Source organism: Dermacentor andersoni, chromosome 4 (assembly GCF_023375885.2).
Source record: "Dermacentor andersoni chromosome 4, qqDerAnde1_hic_scaffold, whole genome shotgun sequence".
NCBI lineage: Eukaryota > Metazoa > Arthropoda > Arachnida > Ixodida > Ixodidae > Dermacentor > Dermacentor andersoni.
In genome coordinates, this window is record NC_092817.1 from 206579265 (window position 1) to 206596151 (window position 16887).

The following is a 16887-nucleotide window of genomic DNA, read 5'->3' on the forward strand; positions in this document are numbered from 1 at the left end:
AACACACCTCTTTGGCTTCTGCTTCACATAGACGGCACCTCCAGACTGACCCACCTGGAGGAAATCGGCAGTCGCCTTTTCCTCTTCCCCTCTACATTCTTTTGCTTCTCTCTCGCTGTTTCTTCTTTCCTGTCTCCTTATCACTTCTTCTCATTTCTGTATTCTGGGCGGCAAGGGTTAACCTGGTGTAATTATCCAAACTTGGGTATTTTATATTAGGTTATAGCAGCGATGCATGGCTGGCGTCTGCAGGTATTTTCCCGACCTTGTAGCGCCCCCTTGTTGGGCTCGGTGGTGAGTGGCCACCATCGCTGCCGAATTTCCAAACTTTGTATGGCAAACGCTTTTTCGCCCACTGCCTGATCGCTCCCTGAAGAGGGGGCGCACCGATCAACCATTCAGCTTTTTTATGCAACCAAAAGAGTCCTTTCCGAAATACCACGTTGTTCACAGTCAACACGAAACTAAGACAGTCCGAATGATATCACTTTTTCTTGTAGGCAAATCCCTCACAGAAGCAATAGGCCCAGGTTACAAAGTAACAAAGATTGGAAGCAGTGATCTTCTCGAAGTTCGCGACAAGCCACAATGCGACAGGCTCTCGAAACTTGTAGCGTTTGGGGACATTCCTGTCTCAGTAGGCCCACACAGGACGATGAATACAGTGCGCGGGGTCATCTCGGAAGATGGCCTTCTCGAACTTAGTGAAAGTGAATTACTTGAAGGATGGCAAGAACAGAACGTCGTCAAAGTGCAAAGGGTTAAAATAAGACGAGATGACAAAGAAATACCAACTAGGCATATAATCATAACTTTTGGAACCATTCTTCCTGAATCAATCGAGACCGGTTACTGCAAACTACGTGTCAGGCCACACATTCCGAACCCGCGTCGATGTTTTAAGTTTCAACGTTTTGGGCACGGGTCCCAAACTTGCAGAGGGTGTGCTACTTGTGCCAAGTGTAGCTCCATCGAACACACTTCTGATGTTTGCAGTTCAGCAACCCACTGTGCCAACTGTGAAGGAGACCACCCTGCTTATTCGCGATCCTGCCCTTCGTGGAAAAAAGAAAAACAAATAATAGAACTCATGGTGAAACTAAATCTGACTTTCCCAGAGGCACGCAAGCGTTTCTATTCCAACAATCAGACACGCCCTTCTTACACCGATTTGGCGCGCCGGGGGGCAGCGTCACATCGTTCGGCGGCCGCCCAAGTCACTCGGAGAGTGACGGCGGTCACGCCATCCGCCCCTGTGACTGGAACAGCCAGCGCTGTTCCGTCTCCCGAAAATGAGGGCCAGCAGACCTCCGGGCCTGTTGAACCCAGGGCCACTGCCGGTGCAGATCGGCCCACCACTCCCACAAAAGTGCCCGCTCCGCGGGCAGTATCCACCGCCTCAGACGAGGTGATGGATACGAGCACAAACCTGGCGTCTCAGACGCCCAAGGAACGACGCAGCTCCCTCGAGCGCGTCCGGAAGATAGAGAGATCTCGTTTCACGGGGCCTGGAAAGGTCTCATGAGATAATCTAATCTGTATTTCTTAGACACACAGCACAAAGCACATACATTATGGATACACAGATAATACAATGGAATGTCAGGGGTTTATTCCACAACCTAGACGACATTAAGGAACTCTTACATAAGCACAGTCCAAAGGTGCTGTGTGTCCAAGAAACACATCTTAATTCTTCACACACGAACTTTCTCCGGCAGTATGCCATATACCGAAAAGACCGCAACGACGCCCTTGCCTCGTCTGGCGGTGTGGCAATAATTGTAGATAAGGGTGTTGCTTGCCGGCAATTACAGCTTAAAACACCCCTAGAGGCAGTTGTAGTCCGTGCGATACTGTTTATAAACAAGTAACAATTTCCTCACTATACATCCCCCAGAACTGCCATCTTTCAAAAACAGAATTCCAAAGCTTTGTTAATGAACTGCTCGAGCCTTATATTGTCGTCGGAGATTTCAATGCACACAACACCCTTTGGGGAGATCGTCGTGGTGTTGCCAGGGGACGCTTAGTAGAAAGCCTCCTCTTCACTACAGGTGCATGCTTACTAAATAATAAAGAGCCTACATTCTATAGCGTGGCAAACATTTTCATCGATCGATTTGAGCATTACATCTGTTACACTCGTACCGTATATAGAGTGGAACGTGCTTAAAAACCCATACGGGAGTGACCATTTTCCAATTGTCATAAAATCAACAAAACATGATCAATGCCCCGCATGCGTCCCCCACTGGATAGTCGAGTCAGCCGACTGGAAACGTTATAAAGAACTCACCCGCATGACCTGGGAAGACATCTCTACATTTCCTATTGATGACGCCGTGGCATATTTGACAGCATTTATTGTTGATGCGGCGTCACTGTGTATCCCTGAATCAAATGGATCGCCCACTAGGCGACGTGTTCCCTGGTGGAATGCGGAGTGCAAAGAAGCTCGTAAAAGTCAAAATAAGGCTCGGAGTCACCTTCGCGAATCTCCAACTGCCGAGAATCTTATCAATTTCAAGAAAATAACGTCACTAGGTAGAAGAACACGCCGCCGGGCCAAACGGGAAAGTTGGCAAAAATACATCAGTAGCATCAATTCATGTACAGACGAACGGAAACCCTGGAATAGGGTCAACAAAATAAAAGGCCGCGAAACTCACCCTTTACCTTTAGTAAACACACAAGGAGACACTATTGAGGACCAAGCTGATTCGCTAGGGGCACATTTCCAGTACATCTCGAGTTCATCCCATTACTCAGATACATTTCTAAGATATTAGCGACAAGCGGAACGACAGCCTCTGAACCGGAAAGGAAATAAAAATGACCCTTACAACCGGCCATTTAACATGGTGGAATTTCAGGCTGCACTGAACTGTTGCAGTAAATCAGCTCCTGGAGGCGATCGAATAGTTTATGAGATGATTGAACACCTACACGCCGAAACACACAAAACACTACTATCACTCTTTAATTCCATATTCTCTGCCAGTTACATTCCATCTGCCTGGAAGCAAGCAGTCGTAATTCCTATTCTCAAAGAGGGCAAGGATCCAACTTCGGTCTGCAGCTACAGGCCTATAGCCCTGACAAGCTGCCTATGCAAACTCTTTGAGAAAATGGTAAACAGACGCCTAATTCATTATCTTGAGAGCAACAATGTACTAGACCCCTTGCAGTGTGGTTTTAGGGAGGTTAGGGGTGCGATCTTGTACGCGTTCCAAAATAGAACGGAGGCGGTTCGTTCCACCGAGCCAAATACGATTCGTCAATTTGAAATGTGCTGAACGCCATGACGTCACTTGTGACGTGATATCTGCTGTCAATCATTCCGTGTCGTCTGCTATCGGACGAACGGAACGGAACATACCGCCTATTTCGTGACGTAAAGAACGAACCGCCTCCGTTCTATTTTGGAACGCGTACAAGATCGCACCCTAGGTGTACGACAGATCACCTTGTTCGCGTGGAGGCTGACATCCGAGATGCCTTCGTGCACAAGCAGTTTTCATTAGCCGTATCTTTAGATATGAAAAAGGCATACGACACAACCTGGCGTTTTGGAATTCTTCGTGATCTGGCTTGTATGGGTCTCAGAGGCAATCTCTTGAACCTGATGCAAAGCTACCTCTCTAATCGTACGTTCCGTGTGAGGGCTGGTAAAGTACTATCTCGCCAATTTACGCAAGAAACAGGTGTGCCACAAGGTGGTGTACTGAGCTGCACGCTCTTCATCGTAAAAGTGATTTCCCTCTATAGCGTCATACCACGAACAATGTTTTATTCAGTGTATGTGGATGACGTACAGATAGGATGTAAATCATGAAATATTTCTATCTGTGAGCGACATATACAGCTTGGCCTAAACAAAATATATAAGTGGGCTGACGAGAATGGATTCAAGTTAAACCTCCAAAAAAGCACATGCGTTCTATTCTCTAAAAAGAGAGGTATATTACCTGACCATGTTGTCGAACTTAATGGACAGCCGCTATCTGTTAGCCACGGACAAAAATTTTTAGGAATCATCTTAGACTCTAAACTCACATTTGTCCCTCACCTTAAGTATCTGAGAGCGAGATGTCTGAAGACAATGAATTTACTAAGGCTCTTGTCCCGCACATCTTGGGGAAGTGACAGGAGATGTCTTTTGAACATCTACAAAAGCCTTCTACGGTCGTGCCTCGACTATGGAGCAATAGTATATAGCTCTGCGGCGCCTAGTGCTTTAAAGATGCTAGGTCCCATTCACTACTTGGGTATACGCCTGGCTACAGGCGCTTTTAGGACAAGTCCCATAGAAAGCTTGTATGTGGAGTGTAGTGAATGGTGATTACATCTCCAAAGGGCATATTTAACCTTTTCCTATGCTCTCAAGGTTAAATCAGACGTGCAGCATCCATGTCACTCATCTATTCATCAGGTGTCTACAGCCAGATTATTTCGTAACCGTCCAGCTATTAGAGCTCCATTGAGCCTTCGTTTGACAACACTGGCAGAAGAAACAGGTGTCTTAGTCCCAGAGAATGTCCTAATGGCACCCACTCGCCTGCTCCCACCATGGGAATGGCAGACCATTGAATGCGACGTCTCTTTCGTAGAAATATCTAAGAGGGCGCCAGAAGCACATATACAATTCCATTTCCCTGAACTTTAGGAGAAGTACTCCTGTACAGAATACTGTACAGACGCTTCCAAGTCCTCTAAAGCAGTTTCATACGCAGCTCTGGGACCTTCATTTTCAGTATCCGGGGCACTAAATCCACACACAAGTATATTTACAGCTGAAGCCTATGGTATACTATCGGCTGTTCAAAACATAAGGCTCACAAAACTTGCTAGGGCTATTGTGTTTACAGATTCATTAAGTGTAGTCAGAGCCCTACTTAGCCCAAGAAAATATAAAAACTCAGTTTTTAGTGAGCTGTACAGTCTGTTGTGCTCCCTATATGTGTGCAATCAAGTGATTGTCATATGCTGGGTACCTGGTCACAAAGGTATAAAAGGCAACAAGCTGCTGACCAAAGCGCTAGGTCAGTAACTTTTAGCGATGCAGATTCAAATATCCCCATCCCTGCCGCGGACCTAAAGCCTTTTCTACGCAGTAAATTGAGGAATAATTGGCAAGGCGAGTGGGATACACAAGCAATGAATAAGCTTCAAATAATAAAACCAAAACTGGGGAATGGGATAAATGGGAAAATAGCAAGGTACAAGGTACAAATAGCAAGGTACAATAGCAAGGTATCCTCAATCTCCTTTGCCGATTGAGGATACGCCACACATACGGTACCCACTCTCATCTCTTGACTGGGGGCGATCCTCCAACCTGTGTTAAAGGGAAGCTGAAACGGTTTTCAATTTCTATGAATTGCTGGGATTGGGAAGAACAGACCTAATAATTTACGGTTCCGAAATTTTTTTTTTCGTTTTGTTAATATAACGGGCGGAAATCGCTTTCTAAATCACCCGCGCGGACACGCCCCCATCGCTTCCCGGAGCGCCGGGTGAGGACGTTGGCAGAGGAGAGAACCGGCGAGAGTGACGTCATGGGCGGAGACCGAGCCAACCGAGCTGCGGACCGGCGCGCTGACATGTGCTGGCATGCCTCTTTCCGTCCTGCGCTTTACTGAACGACGCTACGAGAGATCTGCCGCCGCCGCCGCCGCCGCCGCCGCTCACGTTTGTTTTGCGATTTTCGTAAACTGTTCTTTCCTTCTGTGCTGCGTGAGTGCCTACAGCCAAGGGCGCCCAACATGCCCTCGTTCTGTGCAGCATTCGGCTGCGCGAACACAGGCGGGCGAGACGATGTGGTGTTTCACAAATTCCCGAAGGAAAAGAAGCTTGCAGCGCAGTGGGTACGTGCGGTGAGGAGAGATAAGTTCGTGCCGACGAAATCAACTGTGCCGAATACCGAAAATTTCTTTTCGGTATTTTTTAATTGCAGCCCGTCGCGGCAGCTTCACGTGCATGCTCGCGCGAGCAAACGCCGCTGGCACGCTGCGAAGCATAGACGGAAACGCGCGCAGTAATAAATTTTGGTGACCGGACTTCGAGCGTAGCTTCCACAGCGATGCACCTGAGATATCAAATGGAGTGTAGGCTTGCCTAGTGACATTCGACGTACGGTTCAGTTATCGTGTTTACCACACGGCGGTGCTAAAACTGCCTAATATCTTTATGTCAACACTAGCATGGAGCACGCATACCGATTCTTGATCGAGCCACTCGCAAAGTCGTCGAACCATAGTATGAATATTGCACATATAATACCTCTGGTCATCTCTGGATGTGTATGATAAGCAACTTCCATGACTGTACCTCACAGCACTGCATGTGCGCGCTTTGAAACGCGGCACTTATGTTCGCGATCGTGTATCAACGCTGAAAAAACCACGGGACTTTAGACAAGCAGCGGCAAGGTGCTTGACATCGCGGAATTGCACCCGTGTAAATCTAATGAGAAGTTAGTGCTTCGGCATTCTTCCAGCAGCATGTTCCCAGTGACACTTTAGCGCATTTTTTCTCCCGTCATTGCAACGTGCAGCTACATGAAAAAAAAAAAAACATACGTACCAGCTAAGATTTACAGCGCGCGAGAAGGTGCACACATCGCTCTCGCTGTTGGCACACTCAATATCGTCGTTGACTCTGTTGCCGCCATCGTTTTCCGTATCGGCTGTGGGTTCAAACATGTACGGGGACAATACAAGCTGTCGGAGACAGCGAGAACGTTCCATCTTGCAACTCAGCTATGAAGCCAGAACAGCAGAACCGCGTGCTACCAGAGAGAAAGGCATGGTGCTACGCTCTGAAACGGAGACATGCGGCGGCGCCGACCGGCGACTACCGCCAACGACGTCACAGCGGCCCCGACCAATCACGGGCAACAGCGGCGTTCGCGCGATGCCCTGAGGCGCTGGTGCGCGTTTTCTTGGAAAAACAGCCGCTTGCGTTTGTTTCCGCCCTTTTTGAACCAGATATTCGTGTTCAGGGGACTCAAAACTGTAGAATGCCGCAGAGAACTCATTTTTTTCGAAAAGTGTTTCAGCTTCCCTTTAAGTGCGGCGATAGTCTCACAGTCCTCCATGTTCTTATTCAGTGCCCTGCAATAGAAACAGAGAGGAAAAAGTATTTCCCTGCTGCATATCGCGAGAATTTACCGCCTCACCCTGCATTTTTTCTTAGCGATGAACCGCTTTTTAATCTGCAAGCAGTCTTAGAGTATTTAGCCGAAATGGACACCCTGAAAATCATTTGGCCAGGCAACTCTTAGCACACGAATAACAGCCCTGCATTCAAGGGCTCTCTTGAAACTGTGGTGTCAGTGTTATGTTTTATTGCATCTTGTTTTAACGAAATCCCATTGTCATAGCCCACATCACATCCTAGTCACCGTCATTATTTTAGCACCTATATATTCTACTCCACTTACAGCGGAAGCTTTTAGGCCCTTTTACCGCCATAGCACATCTACCATAATGAGTTCATTGTGCACGTCATCCACAATACATCGTCAACATTACCACCTGCCATGGCGCTCTTTGGCCAAACCTGGCCCTTGTGCCATAAAACACCACACATCAATCAAGGTAACGCTCGTTTTGAAACCGGGCAAGCACCAGCCTGACAAATCTTAGAACCATGCCCCTGAAGTCGTGCATGAGCAAGCTTATCGAGCACGTCGCGCAACACCGCCTCCGCGTGCACCTGTGGACGTCGGGCCTGCTACCAGACATGATGATCGGCTTCAGGGCGCACGTCTCGGCTCAGGACGCACTATTTAAAATTAAGCAATAGGTGCTGAAACGCGCAACTTCCGATGCACTGACAGCCATCCTCACCCTCTACATCAGGGATGCTTTAGACAACCTACGGCACTCAGCTATCCTGGAAAACCGAAGTGCCACGAACTGCGGCGGCAAAGCGTGCAAATACGTCAAAGGTTTCTTGATGGACAGCACGTTTCCCATAAACGTAGGCACCATCGGGCTGAACTTCCTATTGACGTTCAAAAGGGGCGCGCCGCAGGGCGCACTGTTATACCCGACCCTTTTTAACATATCCATGATGAAACTTCCAGCAAGGCTCCCAGTAACGTAGAGGGAATTCAACACACATACGCAGACGACATACCAATTTTCATCACTGGAGGGTCGCTGGGCCACGAGCAGGACGCCCTCCAGAGGCCCGCAGATGTCGTCCGTGAGTACACGTCAAACTGTGGTCTGCAGTGATCGCCGGAAAAGTCATAGCTCTTGGTTCTGCGCATGCTCGAACCGCGAAACCCGCAGCCGACGAACAATCGACCCCTAAACGGAGCGAATATTCTCGGCAAGGACCGCAAGTATACTGAAGGTCTACCTCCACAGAAATGGTGCGGAAGCCCATGCCATTCAAAGTATACAGAACACGGTCTCACTAGCCTCGCGAATGATCGGATGCATTACATCCCGACACCGCGGACTCAATCAGACGGATGTGATGGCGCTGTTGCAGGGCAATCAGCAAGAGCTTGGTGGCGCAACCCACCACCCCATTGCAAAGGGGACACTCATAACATTCATCCATCCAGCATCAGCCATCGGCGTCAGCATCAGCCGCGTATCATCCTCGGCGCCATACCTTCGCTTGACGAGACAAGGCTAGAAAAGACTATGTACACCTACGATGAGTGCACAAGCAAGCTCCGGGAGTCCCACCTGGAACATCGACGGGTAACCTCATGGCACTGGGTGTGTGAAACATCGGCCGGCAGATAGTGGAAGCACATTTCGTCAGTCAGCGACAGAGACTGGCGCTCACTCCTGCCGGCAGAGCAATACTGACACGCCTAGGATACCCCATACGGGGAAAAGAAACGACACCCGCGTTGCCAACACATTCCGCCAACACATACACGTGGTTTCCGTACCACGCAACGTGCACCCCGAATGCCATGTAGCTCGTCGGCAGGCACAAGCACAAGCACTGCAGCGACGATAGGAGCACAACGAACCAGCCTTATGCACGGTCGCCTCCCCTTACCCGGCAAGAAACGCCGCTGCGATCAGCGTGGTCGACTCAAGCCTCGAGGAGCGCTCGGCGCTGACCGTATGCACCAGACCCGCTCTCGAAGTGGAGGAGACAGCCATCGCCCTGGCCATAGTCTCTGCGCTGGGTGTCTAACAGGTAATGGTAATCTACCACTCACTAACGGCGTGCAGGAAAAGACGCGTATCGCGCATGTGAGAACTCCCACTCACAGTAGACGTGATCGAGACTCCGGGACACGAGTTCGTCGGCAATATTTTCGCAGAACATTCGCGAATCCACACTGCCCAAACTTACCAAGGTCTGGTCGGCTGCCTGTCTTCGCGTGTCGACGCACTGGAAAAAGCTGTCAAGAATAATCAACCGAACGACTCGTCTTCTTGCGCCTTGAAAACAAGCATCGAGAAATTCTCCACGGAAATCGAATCTCTTATCAACAAATGTGATGACGCCGAGAATCGCCTTCGCCGCTCAAATTTTATTTTTTTCGGAATAAAATACAATAAAGGCGAAACCTGGGCAGAGTCCGAGACCCAGATTATTTCCTTTTGCTCAGAGAAACTTGGCGTTACCGTAAATCCTGACGACATTGAGTGAGCGCACCGGCTGGGGCGATTCCAGGCAGACAAAAAGCCCCCTTTAGTTGTAAAATTCGGGTGTTTCGAAGGTAAATCAAACATTCCATCAGCGGGACCCAAGCTTAAAGATACGTCTTACGCAGTTCGTGATGATTATTCAACACGCGTGCGAACAGACCGAAAAATGCTTTTCACTTACGCCCGAGAAAGGAGCACTCACTTTAACATCAGATTCGACAAGCTCACCATCAATGGCAGACAATTCATATAGAATTCCGAAACAAATTCTGTCGAGGAAGTGCAATTATAGCAATCGCCACCCGCTTGCGGGTCGCCGCCACTTCCCCGGCCGCAGTCGCCCTGCGTGAAATACTTCGCACCGACTTATCATACTTTGGCGGTTCTTCTAGCCAATATTCGCAGCTATCTGCCGAAGAAAGACGCTGTTGAAGCCTTCCTAAATGATAGCAGTACAGACAGCAATATTTACTGAGTCCTGGCTAACTTCTGATATCTCGAATGATGAGTTGCTATACGATGTGCGATCTTTCACGGTGTACAGGCGCGACAGAGTGGGGCGGAGGGGTGGCGGTGTGCTTGTTTTCGTGAGGTAGAGTGTGCCCTCTTTCTGTGTCTTACCAATCAGTAATCATGAGGTTGTTGCTCTGAAATTAACACTGCCTTCCAGTACAATCATTTTAATTGGATGCTATCGTGCCCCGGACGCCGACAATTCATTTGTTAACCAAATGTATTCAATCCTACTGGATCTTCAGGCCCGCTATCCCCGCGCGAGGTGCTTACTTTGTGGCGATTTCAACTTACCTGACATTAACTGGCTTGACTTATCGGCTTACAGTGGCCACTCGAAAGAGTTTATCAATTTAGTTCTAACCTTCAATCTTACACAAATAGTTGACATGCCAATACGCCAAAACAATGCTCTTGACCTTGTTCTTGCTTCGAACCCTGAATCCATTCAGTCATTATCATGCATTTCCGGTTTCAGCGATCATTGCTCCTTATTGTTCAAACCGTCCGTACCCATCCCTACTCGTCAACCATCTGTCAAATATATCCGAGACTATAAGAAGGCTGACATTCAGAATATTTTCATCGAACTGGACAAGTTCTTTCATTACTTCCGCATGTCCTCCACTTCCAGAACAGTAAATGAAAATTGGCTGCTTTTCAAACAAAAATTGTTATCACTCGTTGACCGATAGTATGTACCCCTTGTTTGCATTCGAGGCGATGCCAGCAGACCCAGGTTTTCTAATGCCCTCGGAAAACTTTCAAATAAAAAGAAACGATTCTTCCGGGCAGCAGAACATTCGGCTAACGGTTGGTTTGCGTTGGGAAAGGTATTTCTCTTGTCTTCGCGATTACACAAAACATTTGCGATGCTCAAAAAGAAAATTTTATCATCTGGATTTACAGGACATTGTTCGCTCCAATGCAAAAAATTCTGGAAACTCCCGCCACTAAGCCATTACATAATATCTCATTGGTCAGCGATAACGGTTCTGAAGTTCCACCAGACAAACGCAGTCATGTAATGAATTCTTACTTTTCCTCAGTTTTTACTAATGAACCGACCTTAGATATCCTTCCCCTATCTAAGTTTCCGTTCTCACAGATGCCGCCAGTTATCATCACTACACATGGTATCATAAAACTTATTGAAAGGCTTAAAGTTTCAAGCGCCCCTCGACCGGATAATATATCGTCTCAGATACTGAAATGCGCCAAGGACATATCAAGCCAGTTTCTGGAAATAATATTCGTGCAATCGATTGCTACCGGCTCATTCCACACGACTGGAAGCTGAGCAAGGTAGTACCGGTTTTTGAAGCAAGTAACCGTTCTGATCCTCCTAACTACCGACCGATTTCACTAACATGCATGGCTTGCAAACTACTGGAGCACATAATATCAATCAATCAATAAATCAATCAGCTTTATTTCCTTGGAATAGGAGGAGTACGGGACTAAAAGCTTGAGCAGCTTGACGAGGTCCCGACCCCTTTACAGTTGGCAAAACACCAGGATGACGGTCAGTCATGCACAAATAGTTCAAATAAATGAACGAATATTACATAACATCCAGCAACAAAAAAGTTTTTTAACAAAGCGCAAGAACAATACAACCCAATCGCATAGGCTTGAAATGGCATGAACATGAAAACAGCGATCGACAAGTAGAGGGAAAAGAATTCGAAAGGATGTACTATCCATAAAATAAATGGACTGGGCGAAACGCTTAATAAGAGAATTTTGATTACACGAAGGATCAAAATCTCCATGATTTAATAGGTTCACAAGGAAAGGTAGCTTATAGGACAAAGATTGTTCATCATAAGAAGTTCTAGGGGTGGGTACAGTCCACATTTCTTTGTGCCTGGTTGAACGAAAACTTGTGTTTGCTTTTAACTTAGCAAGAATAATTATGGTATTGGTACCATACTTAACAAAAGCTATATAACACAGCATCAGCCTATAGTTATATGAACAGAACACTGGAAGAATTTCATACTTTGTAAAAAGAAGTTTTGTAGAAGAAGCATAATGTACAGCAGCAATATGTCGTATGGCTCTTTTCAGCAGCAAATATAGCTTGCGCAAATTTGTTACGCCAGTAGTACACCACACTATGCTGTAGTACTGCAACATAGAGGACACTAACGCATTGTAGATCATAATCTTCACCTTTGTAGGTAGAATACATCGCGTACGTGCAAGGACACCAATTGCAGACGACATCTTTGAATGGAGGTTTTCGACATGTACATTCCATGCAAGGTGCTTTGAAAAATATATTCCAAGGGTTTTAACAGAATCCACCAACTCTAACTGCTGAGAGCCCCAAAATAAATTAAACTTCTTTGTCAGCGTTTTTCCTTTAGGCGTGTACAAAATGACTTGTGTTTTTGAAGGGTTTATTTTTAAAGAATTCACCGTGGCCCAGGCATCTAGGTTAGACAGCGCTTTGTTAGCCGTCGCTTCTATCTCTGTTTCGAAGTTCCCTGAAATAAGAACTGTCGTGTCATCAGCATATGAGACGAATGTTGCGTTGTCTGTGCAGTGTACAATATCATTTATGTAAATCAAAAATAAGAGTGACCCTAGAATGCTTCCCTGTGGCACACCAACAACGACCGGCTTCCTTGCAGATGTTTTATTGTTTGTATCTACGAATTGTGTCCTGTTTGAAAGATAGGGTTCTAAAAGCGCATGCGCTGTTCCACGAACACCATAGTTTTCTAATTTACGAAGGATGGTATGATCAATTAAGTCAAATGCCTTGGAAAAATCGACCTATATGCCTAATGCCATTTGATTGCGACTGAATGCATCTATAATTATTTCTTTTTGAGTCAAGAGGGCTGTTTCGGTAGAGCGTTGCTTCCTAAACCCATGTTGAAAGTCTTTCAACAAATTGTGGCGATGAAAAAATGATAGCAATCTGTTATGCATTAATTTCTCAATAGCTTTCGAAAGCACTGGAATTATCGAAATGGGTCGATAGTTGTTAAGTGCCCCCTTATCACCATGCTTGAAGACTGCAACAACGCGTGAAGTCTGCGTCTGTTTTGGAAATATGCCTGTAGTTATTTTTAAGTTATAGATATGGGTAAGAACAGAGCATATAATATCAAGCACATACTTTATGGGGCAAATCTGAATGCCATCGGTTTCCAGGGACCGGCTGTTACGTATATCACTGATGCAAGAGAAGACTTCTGAGGGGCAAGTTGGGGCAAGAAATAGAGTGTTACTAAACGCGTTTACGGGCAGGAACTGAGTATAGTTGTTGAGGCCATCAACGTCATTTAACTGTGGTTTTAATGTGAAGATTTCGTTAAACACATTTGGTATAGCATTTCCGGAAAGTTTCTGCCAGTTATGACACAAAACATCTGGAATAGCTGAAATTGAATTGGGCTGTAGTAAAGAATTCAGTTTGCGCCAGAGAACATCACTTTTTTGATTGGCTGGGTCACTAAAAATTCCCACGTAATAAGCATCCTTAGCAGCCCTAAGCTGATTTGTCAGATTATTTCTGTATTTCTTAAACTCTCTGTGCAGGGCAGGATTTCTAGATTTCACAAATCGAGCATACATGGCGTGTTTGTGTTTAACCATACCAAGAAGCTCAAGTGTTAGCCAAGGTTTTCGTGCTTTGGATGGCCGTACCATTTTTTTCATGGGGAAGTGTTCATGGTAAACAGTTTTGAAAGTGCTCATAAAAGCAGTATACGCCGTGTCACTACCTTCTGCTCGATAAACGCTGTTCCAAGCTTCTTGAGTAATAGCTTGGCGAAATGATTCAAGATTTGATGAAGTAATGTATTGAATAAATACTGGTTTTTTAGTTTTACTAGCAATGCAGTGAATTCTATTTACAAGTAATATAATACCCAGATGATCACTGATATTAGTGTACACAACTTCGGCCTCTGATGAATCAATATTAATGTTTGAAATGAACACATCTAATGGGGATGCACCTTCAATAACCACGCGCGTTGCAGTAGATATTGGGCCCTATAACGTAAAACTATTCCAATATGTTTCTATTCCAATCTCCTGACGTCAAATTTGCGTAACCACCAACGCAAGCACCGGGCGGTCACCCGCAGGGTTGTTTGAACAGACCAATCAAACGCTCTCCTCGTTCATAGGAGGTCACTTTTGTTTGCTTGAAAAACAAATAACATTGCCTTCACTGAGCGGCTTGTCGTATCTAATTGGCTGACAAGAGGCGAGGAGAACGCTCAAGTGGAGAGGCATTCGATGGCGCCGAGCCACTGCACTGAAAGTCGATAACCGGATGAAGAGGGTGGTGCCGGCGTCTACGATTGGTCGGCTTTCCCTTACTTAGCTTGCGGTGGCTGGCCGAAAATCGCGGCGGTGTGCAACGGAAGCTCAAAAATGACGCTAAAACGGACCTTCAGCAAAAAAGAGTTGGCGGAATGAGGGGGTAAACGTGCCGAAAGTGCTCGAAAACGTTACACGGCCACGGAAGAAGGTTTATTATACGCAAATACACCCATGCTCTCCGGCAGGTGCGAGTAGCCAGCATCTGAGCCATCGGCGGCAGCAATCTTCTATTCCTTTCTGGACGGGGCAGCCTGCGGCTATTCCGAAGAAAATTCAGTTTTGTTCGGCATATTAATGCATCTTTATCGCGTACACGTCACTTTGACGCGGTGAGTTCTTGCGGTTTTGTGACGTCGCGTGAAAGGCAGGTGAAGTGGGTGCAGCCCGAAAACTTTTTACCAATAGCCGAGGGCTAATGGCGAAAAGGGGCCGAATCAGAAATAACTGTTTTCCTTTTTTCTGTCAAATCATGCATAATCAGTGTGTACACATCATATCAGATGGGGAGGTATCGCGGTTTTCGTGACGTCGCGTGACAGACAGGTGAAGTGGGGGTGGTCGAAAAAAGTTTTTGACCAATCGTGGAGGGCTGATAGCAGAATAGGAATAGAAAAGTTTAGAATAGTTTTACGTTATAGCGCCCATTGTGTTTGAAAAACCATAGGTAGTGATAAGAGATTGAAAATCTTTTTGTAGCGGGGAAGAAGAAAGCATGTTTATATTGACATCACCACCTAAGATCAGATTGATCTTCTCTTCTAATGTATAACTGAAAAGTTTATCAAGAAACACAAAAAATCGGGTTACGTCACCTGATGGTGGTCTGTACACAACGGAGAACATATTGCTATGACTGCATTGTTAACACTTCGTAGTCGGAAGTTATATCAGTGAATTTATCTACGGACTTAGCCACAATATCGTCCCTGAGTAAAAGCGCGACACCGCCCCCACGCTTAACCTGACGACTTCGGAAAAACGATTGATACCCAGGAGGCTGAAACATGTGCGATGTGGGCGTCAACCAAGTTTCAGTTAACGTTATTGCTGTAAACGGTACTCCGAAAGTGTCGATTAGCAAGGTCAAGCCGTCTATTTTATTTGGAAGTTATCGAACATTTTGATGAAAAAACGTCAGTTCCGGCGTATATTCTCAAGTTGCATCTCACCTTGATTCTAAAAGCTTCTTTTTTCCCAACCAGCATGGCTTCAGACCCGGTTACTCATGCGAAACCCAACTTTTCCATTTCACAACCGATCTTCAAGTAAATTTAGATTCCTCATTTCAGACGAACGTCACATATCGCGACTTCTCAAAAGCTTTCGATCGTGTACCCCATCAGCGCCTTTTAGCCAAACTTTCATGCTTGTGTCTTCATCCGCTGATATTAACATGGATTCGTTGTTTTCTGTCCGGTCGTTGTCAATTCACTGTTATCGATAATGACCATTCGCCCACAACTGAAGTTCTTTCTGGTGTCCCGCAGGCTCGGAGCTCGGCCCACTTTCCTTTTTAATCTTCATAAACGATCTTCCTTCCAGCATTTCATCGTGCATTCGTCTTTTCGCAGATGACTGCGTCTTGTACCGCCGCATAACCACATCCAATGATCAGTTATTGCTTCAGAATGACTTAGAATTGAAGACTGGTGTTCGACATGGCTAATGAAGCTGAATGTATCAAAGTGCAAATACATGCAGGTAACACGCAAGCACACTAACCTCAGCTACGCATATTCGTTGTACTCAATCCACCCTTTCCCAAGTTGAATCTTACCGTTATCTTGAAATTCACATCACCAGCAAACTCACCTGGTCCGAGCACATCACGGAGATTGCAGCTGATGCATCGAAATCACTTGGTTTCATCAGACGGCTCCTCATCTTCTCCCCTCCCTATATTCGCAGTCAAGCCTACAAAACTTTTTTCCGAACCAAACTAGAATTTGGCTCCCCAATTTGGAATCCACATCAGGCTTACCTAATCGATAGCCTAGAAGCCATTCAAAACTGTGCAGCCCGATATATTCCATCCGACTACGACACTCACTCCAGTGTTACCAATATAATATTATCGCTTGACATCGAGCCTCTGACGCACAGACGAAAAATCGCCCGTTTGTCATTATTTCATAAGCTATACTTCTCTTTTCCTTCGCTTCGGGACTCTCTTCTGCTTCCACCTCTCCGAGCATCACGCCGTCTTTTCAACTCCATGAGCATTCTACGTCTGCACGGCTCCTCTAACGCATTTAGCAAGTTATTCCTGCCTGTTGCAATTCAAGAATGGAATTCTTTACCAGGCCATATTGTAATAGAACGCGATCCATATAAGTTCTGGCAGTTGCTGACATCCTATTTGAAAACATGATGTGAAAAT

At 46.2% G+C, this 16887-nt stretch overlaps 1 protein-coding gene across 1 annotated transcript in view; it reads left to right on the forward strand.

Moving 5' to 3' along the window:
• Window positions 1-16887, forward strand: part of LOC126538330 (uncharacterized) — a 680380-nt gene that overhangs the window by 587879 nt on the left and 75614 nt on the right. The window lies entirely within an intron of this gene.